Source organism: Protopterus annectens, chromosome 16.part0 (assembly GCF_019279795.1).
Source record: "Protopterus annectens isolate FY-2018-M chromosome 16.part0, PAN1.0, whole genome shotgun sequence".
In the NCBI taxonomy this organism is placed as follows: domain Eukaryota; kingdom Metazoa; phylum Chordata; order Ceratodontiformes; family Protopteridae; genus Protopterus; species Protopterus annectens.
In genome coordinates this window covers 496,883,147-496,906,958 of record NC_056750.1, presented here as the reverse complement: position 1 = coordinate 496,906,958, position 23,812 = coordinate 496,883,147, and the positions used below count along the sequence as shown (strand labels likewise).

Sequence of the window (23,812 nt, the reverse complement as noted above, 5' to 3'; positions counted from 1 at the left end):
AACATGTAATGTGTTCTTGTTATAAGTCAACAGACATCTGGGTATGTTCTGGGTATGTTCTGAACAGTTTAGAATATATAGGTCTCATAGCCATGCGCCGTCATTGCTTAACTTGATCACATACAAATTTTAAATTATTAGTGGCATAACCTCTATTTTTAAAATTGTGTCATGTCATCCTTTTGGGTATACATCATCTCACCTAACGTACTGAGTTTTGCACCTCTTGTTATCTGATTCTTACACCACCATTAAATATAAAATGTGGGTGCATGCTGTTCCTATGTAAGCATGAATTACGTTTAACAGGTTTCTTGTGCAGCATAGTTTCAAGAGCACCATTAATATTTTTAAAGGTAGTGACATTGAGAAAATCAATTCTGTCAAAATTCTTTTTAAATTTAAAAAAGGGCAATGTATTCGACACAGTGATAAAATTCATTAAAAGCACCAGCATCCCCATGCCATCTAAAAAACTACTGAGAATCACAAAAAAAAGCACTATGATATTCTAATGACTGCCTCTAGTTAGTAACCTTTTCCCTCAAACTATATAATCCCCTTGAAACCAATATATTGGAATTCAAAGTCTTTAAGAGTACACATTTCCTCAAATTCTATGATGAAATCTCAAAATTCACTTATAATAGTACCATCCCAGATGGTGTTTCAGTAGATAAATTCACAAGGGAGTCTGGTACCCATGTAAATAAATATAGAGAATTTGCAGCTCCATCTATATCCAAATGTAATGGGAGAATTTAAAAGCAACCTACCCTGATGGTTCACTGACATTAATAAAATCCACAATAAAAGAAAAAATTCAGAGTTCACAGCAGATGTAAACACCCCAAGTCAAGGAAAATGGTAGGAATCTAACAGTAAATTAAAAAGGGACGATTGGATCTACTAAAGTAGACTAACTCTGGCATCTAAAACCAAGGGCAATTACAAATTATTCTACAGTTATGTCAGAAAGCTAAGAGAAAATGATGCTCAACAATGTACAGAAATCATACTAAATGACTATCTAAAACCCTACAATCCACATGCCTCTCTACCCCCACCCACCTAAGACTTAGAACAGTTCCACTATGGGACACGCTAATATACTGTGCTGTTTTTAAATACTGCTAAACATTGACCTGGTGTAACCTCTCCACAAGCCACTTAACCTAAGGTTGGCTACAGGTTCACTCCCAGAAGGCTACAGTAAAGTACTTGTGATGCCACATCACAAGATGGCTGTACTACAGTGCCTGGAAACTATAGGCCTCTCAGCCTAATACGTCTCATTTGTAAGGCCATGGAACACATTACAGGAAATTAGATTACCACAGACATTAAAAATATCATCAGAATAGATCTGCAGTAATTTGATTTTGTAAAAATAGATCCTGTCTAATGAACCTGCTAAACTTCATTGCAAATGTAACATAAGCCAACAATGGTCACAATGTACATTCAGCCTAACCTGATTTGGCCAAGGCATTTGAAAACATCCCCCATACTAGCATAATTAATAAACTAAGTGAATTAAAAATACTCTCCTATGTGGTTAGATTGATAGTAAATAGCCTGAAAGAAAATTCATATGGTGCAGGTGACAGGGCAGCATCAGAGATCATGAAGGTGAGCAGTGGTGTTTCCCAGGGCTGAGTGCTGGGACAACTTTTGTTCAGTATTTACTTCATTGAACAGGAGACTAAAAACTAAAACCTATGACTGACTACATTTCTGGATGGCTGCAAATGGGAGTCATTGCCAAATTCCCTCTGATACAGAAGCCCTCCAGCAGGAAAATACAGTTGTGTACACTTACCATAAATGTAGATGTTTGAGTGTATTCACTGTTGCAGTCATCACCTGTGGGTTATCCCTGCTGTGGTAGCCCTTGGCCGGCCCGATTACCAGACTAAATGTTTTTCTGCATCAGCTGCTGTCAGCTATAGACTGGCGTCAGGTTGTCAGTGCTATAAAGCAAGGCAGCTGATGCCATTACATCAGTTTTTATTGCCCTAACCAGTCAGAAGCCTCAGGAAATATGGTAAAGTGGTCTTGGTGATTAACAACCACCCCAAGAAGCTTATGTCTCCCTAATGAAAGAGGATATAAGGGGGAAGGAGGGAGGGAAACCAGGACTGCAACAGTGAAGACACTCGAACATCTACATTTATGGTAAGTGTACACAATTGAGCTATACTCTTCATGTTTTACTGTTGCAGTCATCACCTGTGGGAGGATTCCAAAAGCTGAAGAGAAGGGTGGCAGGATTAGTTAGAGACCTAGGCATGGGCAAGCAAGCCCTGCAGAACTGCAGAGGCAAACCGCGCCCTAGTCATAGAGAAAATAGGAAGATGGTAATGCTTTGCAAAGGTATTGACGGAGGTCCAGGTGGCAGATTCCAAGATGTCCCTATTGGGAACTCCTCTGAGGAATGCTGTGGAAGTGGAGTCTGCCCTAGACGAATGGGTATGAATAGACTCACAGGGAGGTTTCCCATGAAATCTGTAGCAGAAATGGATACAGTATGATTTCCATTTGGAAATAGTCTGCTTGGAAATGGGCTTCCCCTCTGCCTCTAGGGCAAAACTGACAAGAAGTCGGTCCATTTTTCTGAAGGGTTTGTATGGTCCAGGCAGTATCTGAGCTGTCTGTGCATGTCTAGAGACTGCATAATTCTTTCCGCCTTGTTTTGAGGACTACGGAAGAAGGTGGGGAGATGAATGGCCTGATTGAGTGTCACATTAGATACCACCTTGGGCATAAAGGAGGGGTTAGTCCTAAGGGAAAGCTGTCTGCATGGAAAATGATGAAGGGCTCTATGGCCATCTGTGCCTGAAGTTCAGAAACCCTTCTGGCTGAGGTGATAGCTAGCAAAAAAAACAGTCTTCCAGGAGAGGAATTTCAGTTCTGCTGAAGCAGCAGGTTCAAAGGGTGGTAAGGTCAGTTTCTCCAAAACATAATTTAGATCCCTGGCTGGAGCTGGAGGCCTCCTGGGAGGTCTGATATTAGAAGCCCCTCTGAGGAACTGTTTAATCAAAGGTTGAGGGAACGGGGCTGGTCTGTTTTAAAATGAGCTGAAATGGCTGAGGCATGGATTTTAACACAAGAGAAGGAGAGGCCACTATTGAGTAATTCCGCTAGACAGTCCAGGATAACAGGGACAGAAGGTTGTGAGGAACTGGCCCCTCTGGAGTGGCACCAGGAACAGAATCTTTTCCATTTCCCCTGTGTAAGATTTTCTGGTGCTGGGTCTTCTGGCCTCTGTGATAATGTCTAGGACTTGCTTGCTTAGCAGAAGCCCCTTGCTTACCTTGGGAATATCAGCCATGCTGATAGCTTGAGAGTCTGCAAATATGGATGCAGCATTTCCCCCCTGCTTGAGTCAAGGGGTTTTGGGATCTGGGGAAGCTGCCTGGGAGGCTGTGATGTCAGGCTGCGCATCAAGGGGTACCAATGCTGTCTACAATGAGGATGGCCTTGGGCCCCTCCTCCCTTATCTTGATGAGTACCTTGGGAATAAAGGGCAGAGGGGGAAATGCATACACAAAGAGGGAGTTTCAGGGGAAAGTCAAGGCATCCACCTTCCATGCCAGATGGTGATACTCTCTGGTGCAGAATTTCTTTAGCTGATGGTTGAGGTGTGAAGCAAAGAGATCCACCTCCGGATTTCCCCACTCCTGAGTGACTTGCAAAAAGATCTCTTTGTGGAGCTACCATTCGTGGGGATTCACTAAGTGTTGCTTAAGTGGTCAGCCAGGGCATTGTTGAACCCTGGTAGGTATTGGGCTATTAGATGTAATACCATGGAAGATGCAGTCAGCCAGAGGTTCAGGGCTAGCCTGCACAGGGGGTGAGATTGGGTCCCTCATTGTTTGTTGATGTACCACATTACTGTGGTGTTGTCTGTTTTGATAAGGAGAAGCCCTGGCTTGAGATGGGGGTTTGAAGGATGTCAGAGCCTTTTGTACTGCCATTATTTCCTTCTGGCTGATGTGTAAGGGAAGGTGCTGGGTATCCCAAAGACCTTGGGTGCATCTGCCTTCTACGTGAGCACCCCAAGCAATGTCTGAGGCATCCGTGGTAATGGTCTGCCCGGTTGGGATGAGGGTGAAGGAAAGACTCTTGTTCTTGGCACAGGCCCCTACCCACCAGAGAAACTTGGCCCTTATACAGGGGATCAGAGGGAGAGAGGTCTCTAGAAATGGAGAGTGCTGACACCAAAGGTTCTTTAGATACCACTGAAGTTTCCTTGTGTGAAGCCTGGCCAGAGGAATGAGAAGGATGCAAGATGCCATGTATCCCAGGGCTTGCAGGAACTTCCTCACTGTCAGGTGACTTCCAGATGCCAGCTGGGTAAAGTAGAGAGGCAAGAATCTCTGCTTTTCTAGGGATAGGAAGGCCATTTGGGATACTGTGTCCAGCAGTGCTCCCAGGAAAATGATCCTCCTGGAGGGAGTTTGCTTTGATTTCTTCTCGTTGATGGTGAACCCCAAGGAAGTTAGGATGGTTTTGACAAAGTGTAGGTCCTGCAGCAGCTGTTCTTTACACTCTGCCTGAATGAGGCAGTCATCCAGATAAGGGTAAAACTGTGTATTTCTCTGTCTGCAAAATATTATGGCCGGGGCCAAACATTTGGTGAAAACCTTGAAAGAAGTAGATAAACCAAAAGGGAAGAGCAGAGAACTGAAAGTGTTGTGAGCCTTCCCTGAAGCGCAGGAATTTCCTGCAGAATTCACTTATGGGGATGTGGAGGTAGGCATCTTTTAGGAGTAGGGTCACTAGCCAGGTATTTTTAGTCAGCATAGGCAGCAGTCGCTGCAGGGTTAACATTTTGAATTTGGGAACCACTACGGGTGTGTTCAGAATGGAATGATCCAGGGTGAGGCGCCACCTGCTCTCCATTCTGGGGACAAGGAAAAGCCTTTGCCTGTTTGATCTATTGGGACAGGTTCTACTGCCCCCTGGGCTATGAGAGTTTAGACTTGTTTTAATGCCTCTGCCCAGTGATTGGGAGGCAAGTCTGGGTACCCTCTGGGAATTGGGAGTTTGTTGAAAGTGAATTTGTATCCTTGAAAAATTACCTTTAAGACCCATTGGTCCCTTGTTACAGACAGCCAATTTTCTTTGCAGAGGGACAGCCTTCCTCTGAGCTTTTGGGTGAAAGGAGGGTGGGGGGGGTTCATTGAAAGCCCTGCCTTAGAGATGGACATGGTCCACTGTTTTGTTCTCTGCTGTCCCTGTTGTAGGGACCTGGGTGGCTTGTTCTTGTGGGGCTTAGCTTGCCCTTGTCTGCTAGGAGCATGAAAGGACCAGTGCTTAGAGGGAAAATTCCTACTGAATCTAGGAGGTTGAACCTAATAGAAATCTTTTACTGCTTGCAAAGATTTGGCTTTGTCTTCCATCTTTTTAAGCACCTCTTCTGCTTTTTCTCCAAACAAGCGGTCCTTATCCAAGGGTGCATCAAGTAATTTAGACTTGACACGATCAGGTAGAGGTTGTTCCTTCAACCATGCATGTCTCCTAATGACAGACCTAGACACTGCTGCACTGCTAGAGGCTTCTAGTGTATCATATTGACAGTGTAAAGAGTGCTTTGCCACTTGACAAGTAGAGTGCAATAAATCTGCTAACTCCTTAGAACTGGCACAGTCAGGAAAGGTAGAAATCTTTTGTTTGAATAGTTCCAAAGTGTGTTGTTGATATTTTAATATATGGAACTGACAGTTGAGAGCTCTGATAGCTAAGGTTGCAGAGGTGTAAACGTTTTTACCCCAATCTCTGGCATCCTTATCAGAAGGTGTAGGGTTCTTTGCAGAACTAATCCTGGCTCCCTTGCGTCCCTGTGTAATGAGCTCTGGATCTGCTGCAGGATTTCTGTACAGGTATTTATGAGTGTCTGGTACCCTGTAATACCTGTCTGGTTTACTAGGAGCAGGTGGGAGGGCATCCAGGGCTAAACTGGATTCATGGAAAACATCATCCACTACTTCTAAAATAGGGGGGAAGGCAAGGGGTCTATGCTGGGGTAGGTCTAGAAATTCTCTTCGCCTTTTCTTAGACTGAGGGAAATCCTGAGATTCCCATTGGAAATGCTCCCTGAGGTATGGAGGGTTTCCCCAAAGGAAGGTTCTTCTGGTGGGGAGGCAGAAGGGATGGATTCCTCTGCATCTGAATCCTCATTAGCAGTTAAAGGTTGTTCTTCCTCTTCATAATCTTTATAATCTGATTCTTCAGAGTCTTGTTCTGTCAATAGTTCAGGAGAAGGGTGTCTCTTCCTTTTAGAAGTTGTGCTTTGACTGCCCCTGATAAGGGAAATAAGATCCTCTGCCATCTTAAGCATCTGGGCCTGGGGTGGAGGGGTGTGAGTAAGATGGTGGATAGAAGTAGATTTTCTAGGGGTGGCCCCAGGCCTCTAGGTCTAAGAGTATTCATCGGTCTGAGAGAAACAGTAATTGGGTGTGAAGACGTCAGTTTCTGACTAGAATCATTAATGTGAAAGACCTCCTTGGAACCTGATGCCTGTGTCGTGGCTCTGGACCCAACTGAGATAGAGACAAGCAAAGGCTCTGAAGACAAAGAAGATTTCTGCTGCATACCTGACACCAAAAGGGTCTCAGTAGAGGCTTGTGTAGCTATCACATCAGGCATCAGAGGCTGTGAAAGTGTCTCACTGAATTCCGGAGAACTGACGACCTGCTTAGCAGAAGAGTCGTCGGAAGGCGTAGCCTTGTGTAATCTGTCTCTATCTTTATCCCTACGCTTTTTTGAGGCTCTAAAGATTGTTGTCTGACCAATACCATTTGTGAAGATGGAGGATGAAAATACCTGTCTACAAAAAGAGCTCTACAGCGAATGGTTCTCGCTTTAAAGAGGGTACATAACCGGCAATGGGTGACGTCATTGTCTGGGCCTAAACAAGTGATGCAGTATGAATGGAAGTCTCGGAGTGGGATCTGCTTTCCACAGGTGAGACAATTGTTAACTTTTTCGGACATCGGTTATTGCAAGAAAAAGAGATCCCCAATATGGTACTTAGCTTTAGACATTTTCAGCTGTGATCCGAGCTCTGGTAGTGACCAATCGGCACACTTGCGAACTGCTTCTGCTACAGGCTCCAAGGGAAGAAAGATTGATGTAATGGTGTCAGCTGCCTTGCTTTATAGCACTGATGACCTGCCATCAGTCTACAGGTGACAGCAGCTGACACAGAAAAACATTGAGTCTGGTATTCGGGCCGGCCGAAGTCTACCACATCAGGGATAACCTGCAGGTGATGACTGCAACAGTGAAACACGAAGAACATCTTAGAGTGATAAATGGCTGATGTATTGAAAATGGGGTTAAATTAAATGATAAAAATCATGTTGCATTCAACACACAAATCATCACCTCAGCATATAGCATTGCCAATACCCCAGTTCAAGATGAAAATGTAATTACAGACTTGGGAACCTAGATTAATAATTCCCTCTCATTTGATCATTATGTAGCAGGAGTTGTCAGGAAAAATTCTACTTTGTGCAGCTGATCACCATAGGAATATCATCCGGGTCTAATGATGTTAGTGACCTCTTGGATTCAGCAGAGATCAGAGAAACTACAGAGTATAATGCTCCCTTTGAGATACACCTCACCAGATGTAGCAACCAGTCGGAAATACCCCAGAGGTTCTTAGCAAATATCACACTCTTAAAATCACTAATCTACTAGAAAAGGCACTTACCCTCTTTTCTGTGTCTTGCAGGACTCTCAGAAGGGCTCTATGCCTTGCCTTCTGAGCAATCAGGGACCCAGATCACTTGAACCTTCATGAATCAAACAGTCCCACAAATACCAGAAACAAGGACTCCAAACCTGCTTCAGCAGATCAATAAACCAAACTGGAGAACAGATCTGTTACTGTGACTTCCCTGCATACAAAGTAGCATGGTACACTATCCTCCAGTAGGAGTTTGACAATTAAAGGGGTACTCAAAAATTCACTCGAGGCTTGACAGGCGCAGCCCTCCTTGTAATCAACCCAATAATAAGTTGCCTTGACCTTCCTTTGATTCCCACGATTGCTAGAAGATTTAATTGGGATTATGCAAAACAACCTTTTAAAACTTCAGAACTGCATACTGCAAGTGCTACAACTTTGGAGATGTAAGTGCAATTAGCATTTAAAAACTTAGAAAGTTGCAGCTGCATGATAAAGGCACGTTTGCAGGGGACAAGTGTAATGTATTAACTGTTATGGGGGCTACAACCCCATGATCTGCTATTCAGAGAATGATATATTTTGGAGAAAGGGGATTTCTCTGAGATACAGCAATATCAGACATAGGGCACATTTCCCTCAGATTGCACTTATATTTTTGAAATTGTAGGACTCACAGTATGAAGCCTCAAACTTACTAAAACAGCCCATCATGCACAGTCCCCAGTGTAGCTACAAAATGGTGGTTGTTGCTTCTGAAGGCATTTCCTTAAAATATTTTGCATCACTAATGAAAATACTGAGAAAAGCAGGCCTGATAAGTGGGAGCTGTAGAATGCAGTGGGGAGCACAACTCCACAAAATGGGTGTATACCGTGAGGGTGTTCCTACTAAGCCTTTTCCTAATGATTCATTTCACTCCAGCCCAGCCCTGCTGAGCTGGGCATACTAGACTTCTACACTGTTCTCACAAAATGAACCAGCTCTTCTGGCAAGATATCAGGGCATTTGCAGGTAACCTGACAACATAAGCTCTTCTGCATGTCCTGGGTCTGCCTTGAAGTCTCTTCCTCATTGCATGTCATGCCTAATACACCCTCCTTACAGGAGACATTAAGGAGGCATCCTTCATATGCACCCAAAGCATTGCAACTGCCTACAGTCAAACTGAATCAATAACATCTCTACTTTGTGATCCTTCTAGACTCCTGCATCTCCTGCAGTTGGTCATACAGGGAGCCTTCCATCCATAAACATAGCTGAGAATGTTTCACTGGTATATTAAAGTCTCCATGCTATGATGCACCTGTCTTTGTTCAACTTCACAGTCCGGTACAATGTCTGCAGTTCTGCCAGCACAACAACAATCTATTGGTTAATCTCCTAATATTTTCTGTTGTCACTCATGAATTAGACTCCGTTATAGTTAGACTCTTTCATTTGATGCAGATGATTTTTATCCTAACCACTTCATTGAGTGCTGAGAAGTAAACTGCTCCAGTGTATACTGGAGATCAGAGTGGGTCTACTTTAGATCGATAAAAAGTCAATGTCGAACGTTCACATGAGCGTAAATGCAGGAATGTAATGTTTATTTTTTTGGATCGCAGTACAGTGAGGATTGGAATATTTGCCCTCTCCTCACTGTAGTGCAATCTCATAGTCTGAATATATATTTAGCAGGGAGTGTGGGCGCAGCCCCCACAATAGAGATTTCGAATTTCTGCATTTACGCTCATGAGAGTGTTCGACATTTTGATTTTTCGTCTATATAATATAGACCTGATCAGAGTTGCTAGACTCAAAGAGGACAACATTGTCTGCAGACATCAAATACATATTCAGCTCATCCTCAAACTGAGTACTCTCCAAACATCAGGTACAAGTTAACTGTCACTGAAGATCATTAATATGACAGGAGATATGTCAGACTCTTGGAGCCCTTCACTCACACTGAACATATATGACTTAACATAAAGAATGTAGATAGAGCTCTTGAAGGGCATATAGTTCCGGCTCTGAAACCTCATGTTATTGCAGTACGTTAAGTAACACATTCTGAGGTATGTGATCATATGCATTTACCTTAAGTAACACATTCTGGGGTATGTGATCATATGCATTTTCTACCTATCCAAAACACATGGATCCTAGAAAACTTCAATAAGACATTCAATAACAATGACAAAGAGATGGTGCGCTGCTCTGTAGTTAGGATGCTTAGCTTAGCTTAGCTATAAATGTCTTATTTCCAACATTCTGGGCTAGGCTTTTGAAGGGAGGCAGAGTAAAATAATTACTCAGTAGGTAGAACTAACTAAACTATTCCCTTTATGACAATGAGGAAGGCTACAGCCCAGGGGTATGGTCCCTATGTTTCATTCAACAAAGAAAAGGGAAGTTAACCATAACATATCCTTATTTAGCATAGTCAGCATATTCAGAGAGGTCTCATTCAGTCTTGCAGCCTTGTTACAGCAGGACTGTACAATGGCTGTAATGACCTCATTTACAGAAATTAACCTCATAAAATACTGCTGGTACTGCTTCCCACAGAAGAAGGCTTGTGTACCGAGTTTCCTGGGTTCTAGAGTATCTCAATGTGTTCTAGTGATAGAGAGTTGAAAAACGTCCTATCTCATCTTCACTGAGTCACAAGCTAGTTTGCCAGAACCTGTTTGAGACCACTTAAAAGCCACATTACCTGTTGCTGCACCAAACTATGTTCACACCTGTCCCTTCACTTCAGCTATTGCAGCAGCTGTTTCTTTTCCTGTCAATTACATTTGGAGATGGTTCCTGTGAATGGATAAGCAACGAATTATAGTTTGTCAGTTTTCATTTATCACGTGACATTCATGCTAAAAAATACTTCAATGCTTAAAAAGCATTAACTATAGTAACTCGACAGTTGTACAAAAGTGAAGAAAAAATGAAAACTTGACAAAGTGTAGTAGTCTTGCACAAACAGCAACTTCACTGAAAATAATGCAAGTCTGTTACTTTTTCATGAAGTTCAAGAATGGAAATTAGATTAAAAGAGAATAGGTGAAACTACTGGCCCTATGATATAGCAAGATAAGCCCTACCTTTGTCTCGAATTACCTGTATTTGATTACTGCATTGGTACTGGAGGAACTGGGTGAGAAAGGAAGAGGGTGGCCAACAGACACTAGCTTGGCTACCCCTGGGGGATCCTGGGGGGTGATGTTGCCTTGGTTTGCTGCACTGAATGAGTGTAGATGTACTACCCACAGCAAGGGGCCTAGTCTGCACATGCTGCAAGTTGTGCACCTCTTGCCAGGTTGTTCTACACGTGTGGTAGCATGCATGTGCCTCTTGGAAGCATCCAAAAGTGTAGCACAAAAGCTCCTAGGGGAGGGGGTTAAGGCCAGACTGACCCAATCCCTATCATCTGACTTCTGACTGACCCAGTCCCTATCATCTGACTCTCTCATTCACCTGGGGAATTAGTTGACTAATAAGGCTCACTGGTCAAGAAATGACTACGCTAGAGGGCACTACCCAGACTAGTTGCCCTGATAGAGGAATGATTTGGCCATTTGAGTACAGGAAAGGTGGGTCATTGAGCTAATCATGTGGATCCAAAAAAAAAAGTCAGAAGTAGAAACACATCTCAGCTGACTGTTCAAAAGCCTTAGATGAACACCTTTTTTCTTACTTTGCACAGAATGTCACTTTCTTCAACTTGATGGCTTCCTTCACTACAGGTGTCCACCAGTTAATCCTAGAGTTTCCATCTTAACAAGTACTGACCCCATTTTGGATATGTCTTTGCTACCACATCATTGACTAAAGGCTTTCAAAAAGTCCATTCAAACTTCATGTTGCTAGTGTCTGCCAGTACAGACCTGTTCCATAGTGAAACATTTGTTTGGCATTCCAAGGACACCTCTACTACAAACTTTGGTTTCCTGGCTCTGACTAACAGCAATTATGGTCATTACACTTAACTTACCACCGAGTGAACAGTTAACATCTCAGCTCCTCTGTTTGCCTGAGTGTCCACAATATTCTGCCTCAGATATAGTGACATGAGTCAAAAGGTGATTGCTGAACTTTGACCCAAAAGGTTCTACTACCAAGTGCACTTATGAGCAGTTTTGTAATTGGACTTCCTTTTCATGACTGACAATTCCTGACTAGTACAAAACTCCAACAACAGTTCATAACTTTAGCTCAGATGAGATAAGTTCTGCCTCCCTATGATGTCCCTTAAGGTATCTCCATTATTCATTATGAGAGCATTAAAGTCTCGGAGATGAACCATGAAATTAGTAGTTGATACCCACCACAGAATTACAAACAGATGGTAGATGCACATGCACAAACAGACAGCTCTTCTTTTTCAACTTGTCATTGCATTGAAGTGATCCTCTGCTCAACTGGCACAAATTCAAATCCTACATCACACAGCTGGGGATTTGTGAGCATACCCACAATGACTTTGGGCCTCTTCCAAGGTCCAAGTCCATAAATTGTAACAGAATAGAGACCACCTCCACTCCCTGTTTAAAAGTCTGATTTCAGAGCTACAGTCATACACACGCATGTACGTAGAAGTTCTCCTCAAAGTCCTGTATAACCTTCGACTCATTTTCTAGGACTGAGATGACATTCCACAGTCCAAAAATAGTTTCAATTATAATGGTCTAATCTGCCCTAAAACCTGTTTCACTTCAGTCTGCTATGCAAATGGTAGTGCAGACTATCCTCCTACACATACCTCTCAACTGTACAGATTTTCACAGAATGTCCAGATTTTTGCCTCATACTTTTAGTCTGTTACTCATAAAGTTGTAGTTTGTTTTCTGGCAAATCATCACCAAGTCCTTGAGGACTGAAGTCAAAAAACAATGACAGACATTTGAGATACAGACTCATACCCTTAAGAAAATTCATGCTATTGCAAAACTTGTTATTCTATCAACTTTCTGAATCTATAAGAGCAATATTTAAAAACTGTCCATATTTTTGGGCATTTGCCCCCCCCCATTATTTATGACTTTGTCCAGATTTCTTAAAGCTATGCTCCTACCCTTTGCCTAGCTAGTTCTGAATCTAGACAGTGGATCTTATGGATCTTTTTCTAGGCTAAATCTAACCACTTTAAATCGGTTACCTGGCCAACAGATGCTCACTGGAGAACACCACCCTCTGACTTGGCTCTAAGAATAGATTCTATTATCTATTTTCCAGGTGGGAGTCTATTATTCCTTACTGATATTATCTGCAGTTGTATCATATCTAAATGAAACATCACAGGGTAAAAATGCAGGATCACTTCACCTCTCTGAACAATTTGCCAATGGTGACCTTACCAGGATCATATATTTTCAGAAAACATATCTCCTGCTTTTTATATGCAGTAATATATTTGTGAAAGTTTCTATCACACTAGGTACCCAACAGTGTTTTTATGTGAGTGAACTTATGAGAAACTGGAACACCTACCTGCATATAAGGCTGGTTTAACTGAAGGTGAGGTGTATGTCAGTATTTCATGGATATTGTCTAGGCTTAAAATGGCCCACAAGAGCAGGTAGCCTATTACTTACCTATGAACCTATGATATATTTATCTTATTGCATGAAATGTATACAGTTTACATGATATGTCACAGCAGAGCAGCTTGCCATTTCATTATGTAACATTTTCCTTGGAGGATGAGCACTGCTTTGGCTATCATATGCTTCTCTGTAGTTCATTTCTTCTAGTAGCTACTTATCAGAGAATACCTAACATGCATTTTACTGACAATAATTCAAAGCATGTATCTATCATGAAAGTTTTAAATCATGAGGGTCCTCTAACAGTTGTTGTCATAAAGCCAAGAAAAAGAAAAGGCCCAGTAATGTCTCCCCACTATTGCAAACATGCAGTAGTGCTACATTTTTAATACTGTAGTATAGCGGTATTGGGAATATTAATGTAATGCTGCCTTGTAAATTATGTAATATCAAATCTGCTGACTGCAATCTTTGCACTGACTTGAATATAATATATATTGTGAAGAAATAGTTTTAAGTGCAAGGTGAAAGCCAAATGGACTGCAAGACAGACTCTAGCTTTTGTCCAAAGGATGACAATAAGCAATATTTAGAAGAGTTAGGATTTTTAAACATCATTTACTTCCACAAAAATTCCACAGAAAACCATGATACTCAAATTATTATACAATTGAGCTTAGATGTGACACTTAAATACGCTGCTGGATGGTTGAGATAGTTAATGTCTTTAATAAGACACAGCTTTGGAAGCCAGCATAGCCTAGAGGTCAGAATAAAGAACCATGACTACAAATTATATACCTAGCAATTGTTTTCATTATTCCAACAGCTGTTGTAGGCATACTTTGTGATGGTACGAGGTAGTTAATCACTCAAAGCTCTCAAATTAATCTGTGAAAACAGACAATTGTGTCCTCTGCATATACAATTCACAAAATAACTTAAAATGCAAAACACTATCAAGGATTGATGCTCGTAGACCTTGAAAATGTAAGGCTGGTGCTTAACTTGATAGGTTTGTTACAGCCACTGTTTTACTGTGACTATGTGGGTGTCCATATGATTATATTGCCTCCTTGAACATGTCTCACATCGGGACACATTATCTTGCTTGACAGCATTGTGCAGCAGATAAAGCCAATATACTGTAAAGAAGCAAAAACAGAAAAAGTATTTTTTTCCACAGGACAGCAAGCCCCCTGCCACATGGGGGACTGTATTTCCCACACAACCGATACATTAAATATGTCAACTCTTAGATGTCACAACAATAGGGAAAAAGCAAATTTTTCTTCCTCATTGTTTGATTATCCTGGACATAAAATCAGCCAAACCACTAAATAACTAGATTTCAAAATGAACATTACATCAAAATAGCAGTAACTTCCTGTTTCATCCAACCAAGCCTGCAACAAACACAAATGTGCCCACATATATACATGCATAAATATATATACAGATAAATATAGATAGATACATAGGCATAAATAAACACACACACACACACACATATGTGTATGCATCTACATACACGCATACATGTGTGTGTGTGTGTGTGTGTGTGTGTGTGTGTGTGTGTGTGTGTATGTATATATATATATATATATATATATATATATATATATATATGTGTGTGTGTGTGTACATATATATATATATATATATATATATATATATATATATATATAGATATAGATAGACACACACACAGAAAGATATATCAATAAACAATTAGGTAAATATATACATTTAAAAGACACAGATAGATAAGATATATATATATATATATATATATATAGATAGATATAGATAGACACACACACAGAAAGACAGATATATCAATAAATAATTAGGTAAATATATATATATTTAAAAAACACAGATAGATAATTTAAATGAAGCGTGTCTGTGTGTGCACACTTTCCTTACAAATTTTCTGTGTATTTTTGGCAGGCACAGATGTATTTTGCGTTCTGCTTTGATTGATTGAATGAAACCCAAGTACAAAAAAGAATCAGATGTTACTGTTTCTAACTATAATGTCTGTTATCCAGCATGTTCTGCAGTGTCTGTTTTAATTAGGGTATAAACTCTGTTATAATGCCATATTGCAGAAATGAATGAAATAAAAAAAAATAAAGAGATAGCAATAAATGACTATGGCAGCTGGAGAAAAGATTTCAAAAGGACTGTTGTCCTCTTCATTTATCTGAGCCTAGACACACACTTTAATATATGTATTTAGATACACAGAGAGGAGTACCATGAACATGCATACATACATATATATCATATGCATACATATATGTCGGGGTCTACAGAAATTCATTGACCCTATCGTTAGTCAATATCTATTTAGCTGACAAAATTTAGTTGATTATACAGATGGTCAACCGGTGTAAGATCACAATTTTTGGGGTAGGGAAATATGCTCTTTCCTCTGAGATTGTGCAATCTCAGAGTTAGTATATATAGCTAGCAGGGGGGTGTGGGTTTCAAGAGGGTTTACAACCTGCAAAAAAAATCCCAATGTTTCATTACATTTTTTGCAGTGAAGTTTATGCACCAAAATTGTTGATCGGTGCATGTGTCATTGTCGATGTTGGCAAATTGGACAGTCTGTGGCTGACTTTGTGAACACTGATATTTGGGTGTTTTGTGATAGTCATGTTTTATGTACATAATGCCAATGCATTAAAATCAAACAGATATTGAAAGCAACATGGCTATGCTACATTCAAATGACTGAAAGAAAAAAAAAAAAGTCTGACAAGCCAAACTTATGATTAAAATTTTGCTATGAGTTGCCAAAACAATTTTCTAAGCTCTGCATGAAATGAAGTTAATCTAATAAGCATTTGCTTTCTATATGAAGATATTTTTCATTACTTATTTTCCCCGGATAACCTGAAATGCCATTTAATTTCCAGCAGGGTTTCACTGTCACTGATTTTTCAAAGCAGGCTAGGCTGAAGCAATATGAATTGAAAAGGTCAGCCCAGTTAACAGGCTGCAATTTAAAGTCAAATACTGGTTCTAGGGTACTGTCAGTGAAAATGAGAATAGTTCTGTCATTTAGGCCTTGGCAACTATAATAATAATAGCATGCCTTCATACTGACTGCAGCTTAGAATTGTGCATCCTACAGGACGTTTCCAGCCAAAGGTTTTTTTTATAACAAACTAGACTCAAACAGCAGCCATGAAATGACCTGTGCCACTATTAAACCAAATAATATATTTCTGCAAAGAAACATTAGTACAAACCTCAAAGTGTTGCAATTTTTTTTATAGCTAACATTATCATTCTAACATTTATCTAACATTGCCATAGGTAACACACATAGCATTTAGAAAAAACAAGGACATTCAAGTGAATGTAAATCTATTTTCATACTGACAGTGCAATCATGCAGGTAAAAGCATTGTAGAGAGCTGATAGCTATACCTGCACTGGGATATTAACTGTTATGGGCAGCATACAGTGACTGCAAATGTTTTGAGTGCAAGTGTACCTCATTTATGAAAGAAAGAAATGATTCTTTCCATGCAGTGCAGATTATAGTAAAGAAGGGGTGTGGGCTCTTTACTATTCCATGTTAAAATTGGCACTTGATTTCCACTACAAATTAATTTCTGTTTTGAATGTGAATGGAATTAGAACTGTTCTCATATGACAAAATGCAATGTTAAGGTTATTAGGATACATGGGACAGCAAGGAAAAGTCTTTCAAAGATGTAGGAAAAAAGCTGTCAAAATGCTACAGGAACAGTATTCCTTTTTAATAACTTGATGATCTGGGGCTGCAATATTCATTAGAAGGCAGTAAAGAATACCACTTGACAAATAAACAGTGCCCATACATTACAGCTGTGAAAAATCCCCACATATGAAAAGAATGAAGCCCAGCAGCACCAACTTCCTTACCACTGACCAACGAATTGCATCATCTCCCATTATTTCTTGGTCAAAGATTACTTGATAATACTGACTTCTTAATATGTTTTGTTAGATCAATGTTTATGGTAAATTACTTTACATCTTAAGCTCTTGTGTAATAAGTGTATGTGAATCTGACACTGTTGTGATGGACAATATTATTACAAGTACAAATAATAATAATATTACTGCAGATCTTATTCTGTGCTTGGATGTCCATCTTAGTTTCTAATGTTAAGAAATACAAATACAACTGTGGTTCCATCATTGATTGCATGGTACGTATATAATGTCCCACTATGTCCCAAGATGCTCACTCTGCATTCCTTGAGACACTGGAAAATATGAAGGTCCTACCCAACACTATAATCTTGGGTGATTTCAACTACCCTGGTATAGAATGGGCGAACTACCAATGTTCCAACTCCTATGCTCAGCGATTCATAGAATTTATAAATTCAAATGCCCTTGAACAACTAGTATGTTCCCCCACTAGAGGGGACAACATATTGGATTTAATCATCACAAACATGGGCGGCCATTGTACCACACCTGTTATCACTCCCTCCTTGGTCAGATCCGACCACAAACTGATAACCCTGGACATCCTCACCCCTCCTCCTCCCCCAAAGAAACCATAGTCAAAAACCTTTCCAAAGCAAACTTCAAACTACTTGCATCCGAAGTGGAAAGCTTCACTATTCCCTTGCAGAAGGATAATGATATCCAGGATGCAGAATCCTACACCAAGGCACTCTATATGCATCTTCAGGATTGCATGGACTGTGCTATCCCAAATAAAACCAAGACTCCTTCCTCAAGCAAGAAGAAACCAGTCTTGGTGGACCCCGGCCATAAGCAAACTTTACAATAAAAGGAGGAGACTTATACAAAAAAGGCCAAATCTCAAGTAGAAAAATCATCCCTGATCAGCATTAGTAAGAAATTGAGGGCCCTCATCAAGTCAACCAAAGCTAATTTTGAAAAGAAAGTTGCCAAGGATGCCAAGGATAACCATAAGGCCTTCTATGACTACGTCAAAAACCTAAATGGCAATGCTCAGGTCTGTTTTGAGCTAGTACAAAATGGAACAAAATACACTGACCACACTGACATTGTCAACATCTTGGCTGACAGGTTCAGTGCAAATCCCCCCCTCACCACCTACAGGGCCTATTACCATTCTAGGAGATTGTGTAAGTCCAATTATTACTGATACGTTGGTTAACAAGGCTCTGTCTAAAGCTAAAAGCACTGCCTCCATGGGACCAGATGGTGTCCCAGGCTGTGTCATACGTGAGCTCCAAAAGGAATTAACCCTGCATCTTAATAACCTGTTCAGTCTCAGCCTCTCCACAGGATATGTGCCCATAGAATGGCGCATGGCAATGGTGGTCCTGCTACACAAGGGTGGGGCCACAACTGACCCTGGGAACTACCGACCAATAAGCCTGACCAGTCTGTCTGTAAGGCTATGGAGCGAATCATTATGGAACTCATAAATGGAGAGATTGGGAACCTCCAGTTGCTGGACCCCACACAGTTCGGCTTCGTCAAGGGCAGATCATGCCTCCTGAACCTGGTGGATTTCTTTGAGACAGTTACTCAGGCTATAGATAAGGGAAAGGAGGTACACACGGCTTACCTTGACCTTGCTAAAGCATTTGACACCATTCCCCATTCAGGTATTATTGATAAGCTCACCAGCCTGGGCATAAACCCTTACGTCACAAGATGGATCGCAAAGTGGCTCTCAGACAGACCCCATAAAGTAAGAGTAGTGGGATCTATGTCCGAATCCAGACCAGTAACGAGTGGTGTACTTCAGGGCTCTGTCCAGGGGCCCCCTCCTGTTTGGCATATACTTCTCAGAAGTACAGGCAAGCACGGAAGGGCTGTGGCTGACTAAGTTTGCAGACAACTGCAAACTGGGTGCTATAATAGAGTCTCCGGCCAACATGGTGATCCTCCAGAAGGGCCTAAATGAGACTGATGCATGGTGTCAAAGCCATGGTCTCAAGCTAAATGCAAAAAAATGCGTAGTAATCCCCTTTGGAAAAAACAGAGTACCCACAAACTACAACATAGGAGGTAATCCCCTGAAATCTGAAGAAGAAATAAGGGATCTAGGGACCCAAGTAGATAGTCAGCTTTCCTTTGATAACCATGTTGCCAAAGTGGTTAGAAAATCCTTCTATGTGACCCATCTGATCACGAAAGGGTTCACATCAAGATCTAAGGATGTAATGGTGCCCCTATACTCTTCCCTCATCAGACCCATTATTGAGTACAATGCACCAATTGGAATGTACTTGGCTAGACATCTCCAGCAGCTGGAGACACCACAGAGGTACCTAACCAAGAGGATTACTGGCCTCAAACAGTTGCCCTATGCAGCACGATTGAAAAAGCTAAGACTGTTCTTTGTTGCATACCGCTTTGTCAGAGGCGATCTCTGTCTAACGTACAGAGCCATGTCCAACCCAGAATTGTTGAACATGCTCCATCTTAGCAAAACCAAATCTACTCGAGCTACACGCTCTAGGGATATAAACCTCAACACAACAATGAATAGAACATGCTGGAGGGATTCCCTTCGCAGAGACTTCCCTTACTATGGAACAGGATCCCGATCTACACAAGTCAGAGCCCCTCACTATCACTCTTCAATGGGAACCTTGATGAGTGGATGGGTAACAGAAAGTTCACACCGGGGATCATACCAACAGCACTACTAGATAGGGGCCAAGGGTACTAGCTGCTAGTACAAGGGTCTAGGGAACTACTAAAGGGGCAGTGAATACCGCACAATGTGGCTGGGCTAATATATGCCTTCGGGCAGATTGCCCAGTACCAACCTATGAACCTATAATCACAGATATATCTGTAATTCCATCAGTGCCACCCAAGTAAACAGAAGAGAGGGTACTGAATTACTTACTATAGCTGAAACTATATATGTTTTTTTTTTATGTGCCAAGTGAGGTGATTGTGACCTTGTGATTGGGCTAAATAAGGATTGCTGCTTAATCTGTACCATGTATGCTCCTATTTCACTGAAGCAGTGTAAAATGGGTGTTAAATTGGAATCCGGCAAACAAGAGCAGTCACATCACCTTCTGAAAGGGCGTGGCAAGTGTCACATCGCCTCCTGAAAGGGCATGGCAAGAGTCACATCACCTTCTGAAAGGGCGTGGCAAGACTGAAATACAAAGAAGGGTTTGCAGAAATTCAGCGCATACAGCTTAGAACAAAGAAGCACAGGGACTAGGTCTGGGCTGAAAAAAAACATATTCTGTGTAAAGAATTCAAGAGGTAGCTGTGGATCCAGAGAATGCCAAAGGATCTGGAAGGTAAGAGAAGGAACAAAGCATGTCTGAAGGACAACAACTTTATAAGGTGCTTTACAAAACTGTAAAAAAATGTTAAAAAAAAAAAAAAAAAAAAAGTATTTTTGAAACAAAAAAGAATGGAAAATATTGTTTTATTGTACTTCCTCTTGCTATTTAAGTCACTTTAACCTACAGTCTCACTGATCATTTGATCATTTTCAAAGATGTTAGATCACTTCAGTGAATGGATTTTCCTCAGTTAGTTTATTTTTATTTCTTTTTCCCCCTCTGTTTCTTTCTTTCTTTTTCTTGAAATCTGCTACCCAAAAATGTTTAGAATTTGCCATCTGTGGCTCTACATAAACAGTCTATGGTTGTTGTGTTACAAACTGTCCTCTTCCTATGAGATGTGGTGGTGTTCGAGCTGATAACCTTAAATGTGGCTTTGGAAGCATGGAAAAACGTGAGCAGTTAACATGCACCCCCCCCCCCAGTCCTAGAACAAAAGCTAATTCAACTTGCCCACTCCCCAAGTGGTATGTATGGTTTAACGTGCTACAATGGACAACCGAGTTCACCAACATTTCACCAGCTAGCCTGATTGACAGGGGCATCCTAGGACAATGAAGTAAATGCCTCATGTATACTGACAACCACTTGCTTCAGATGTAACTATAACATGAAGCTGGAATCAATCCTCTCATGCAACAACAAACAAGACATCACAAAGGTTGTCAAGCACACACACCTGTCCTCTCACACAAGACAAGGTCAAGTCACATTGACTCACAAATACAGAGGTACTCAATAAGAGCCTACCAAAGGACCACAGACCTCCCAAGCACAGATAAATCACACATACTAAACATAAACAGACTCCACTTCACATAGAAATACACATAAAACAAATTAGCCCCTAAGGCAAAACACCTCAAAACCTAATGTCCCGCTTACAGACGATTCCATAGTGAGATACACAGATGTCCTCCTTACCAGGGTGGACAAGAACAAAGTCATGGTTAGTTGTCTGTCAGGTGCCAGGATCTGTCAAATCACGACTGCAATCAAGTCACCTAACAACAATTACGGTTATGACTCTTTCATAGTACATGTTTGAGTGAATGACTTGAGATGGACCTCTCTGGACTACATTAAGAAAGACATGACTGAACTCTCAGATTGTGTATCCCAGGCAGGTATGTCCCTAGCACTAAGTAGCATTTTAACTTCACCCAGGATGATGCCACAATACAGACAAAAAAATGATTGACTTCAACAATTTGTTTAGCTTCTTGTGTCAAACCAAGGGGATCCAGTATCTGTCAGCCTGGGAAGACATGGTCGATAAGACCATTTTGCTTTGCCAGAGATGGTCTTGGCCTGTCTCCTCTAGGCTTCTGGATACTGGCAATGACACTTGCCTCATTCATAGTGCCTTTTTTAGGCAATGTCAAAACTAAAATATTACTGCCGTAAAGAAATCCACTCAAGACAAACTCAAGATTATGCTGCTTAATGCTAGGAGCCTCACAAGAAACTATACTGAAAGCACTCCTCACCTTGGAATATGCCGATGTCTGTGCAGTCACTGAGACTTAGTCCAAGGCTGCAAACAGCACCCTGGCCATACAAGGCTACAATGCCTTCCACATGTTCAAACCCCAAAACAAGCATGAAAGAACCAAAGGTGGTGGTGTATCCATCCTCATTAAATCTAAATACACCTCGAGACTGGTTAAACAGTACGATTCTCTAGAGCTACTCCAGGCAGAATTAAATATAGGTAAAATACTCTACCACATCACTGCTAGTTACAGGTCCCCACCATGAACCAAGAGAAACACACAGCCTACCTGGACTTACTAGAATCACTCCCTATATAGCCAAACACTTTGGTCATGGTAGATTTCAACTAGCCTTCCATAGACTGGACAACACACACGAGCAGAAATGTGAACACCCTGAGGTTCCTGGACTTTAATTCAAATGCTTTGGAACAGCTGGTCTGCACCCCTACAAGGGGCTCGAATGTCCTGGAACTGGTACTCAACAACATGTGGGGTCACTGCACTACCCCCTGTGTGTTGCCCTACCTGGTGAATTCAGACCATAAATCTGTCTCAGTTGAAGTTATGATCAAACTGGACTCCCCCATAGGAGCAAACAAACTTGAAAAGTTTCTCCAAAGCAAGAGTGTATAAAAAGTTTCAAACCCCCTGCTAACACAACCAACAATGTCTCCTATGCAAAGGAGTACGCAAATGCCCTGTATAGACATTTAAACAACTGTATAGACTTTCTGTACCTGTCAGGATTAAAAACTAATTCTTCCCAAAGAAATAGCCCACCCTGATGGACCATAAGTATAAATAGGTTATACAACAAAAGGAAGAAACTGTTATCCAAGAACAAGAGGGAACTTACTCACCAGAGGAAGAATACCCTCCCACAGCTTGAACAAGCAACTTAAATATTGTGTAAAGTCCTCTAAAGGCAACTACAAAGCTAAATTAGCATCTCTAGCTAAATACAATCATAAGGCTTTCTTTAGCTATGTCTGATATCTTAAAGGGAATGCTCAGCTATCTGCTGAAATGACTGTGGATGGTGCTACTCACGCTTAACCCGAAGAAATTGCCAACCTGTTGGTGGACAGATTTGGTACAAATTTCACCCATCTGTCCCCACCAGACACACCCCAAAGCATCCCTGTCACCAGTCCACTATCTAGCATCTCCAAAGAGCAAGTCATATCCACCCTTCCAAGGCCAAAAATTAGCCTCCATCTGACCAGATAACATCCCAGGTTGCTTACTAAACAATATTAAACAATACCTAGCAGAACCACCTGGCACTGTCTTCAACCACAGCCTGAGCACTGGATTTGTTCCAGCACAGTGGAAAACAGCAACAGTAATTCTCCAGAACAAAGGGGGTCCATCAAATGACCTTGGGAACTACAGACCCATAAGCCTGACCAGCCTTATTTATTTTATTATTTATTTTATTTTACATTTGTTGACCGGGCTACTTCAACTGGATATATGTCCATTTTCAGTAGAGGCCTGGGGAGATAAGCTCCACCCAAAGAGATAATAGCAACATCAGTACAGTACAATTTTAAGATCAGAAATGCAATTTAACATAAATGCATTGTATTCATATAACATATTTTAAAAAGAAACAAACAAGAATTTATTAGGTAGGGATAGGTTTATATAGTAGAAAGCTTGTTATGCAAGTTCATACTCAGTAGAGGTTCCCAAGAAAGACTAAGTCAAGACAGACTTAAGTAGCTTACAGAT

At 41.1% G+C, this 23,812-nt stretch overlaps 1 protein-coding gene across 6 annotated transcripts in view; it reads right to left on the bottom strand.

Moving 5' to 3' along the window:
* Positions 1–23,812, bottom strand: part of FAM163B (family with sequence similarity 163 member B) — a 1,080,770-nt gene that overhangs the window by 220,793 nt on the left and 836,165 nt on the right. For 5 of the 6 annotated variants that reach the window (XM_044058444.1, XM_044058443.1, XM_044058441.1 and 2 more), the window contains one exon: positions 10,410–10,504. The exons of the other annotated variant lie outside the window; for it this stretch is intronic. The gene's annotated coding sequence lies outside the window, so the exon portion shown is untranslated. The remainder of the gene's footprint in view (positions 1–10,409; positions 10,505–23,812) is intronic. 6 annotated transcript variants of the gene reach the window in all.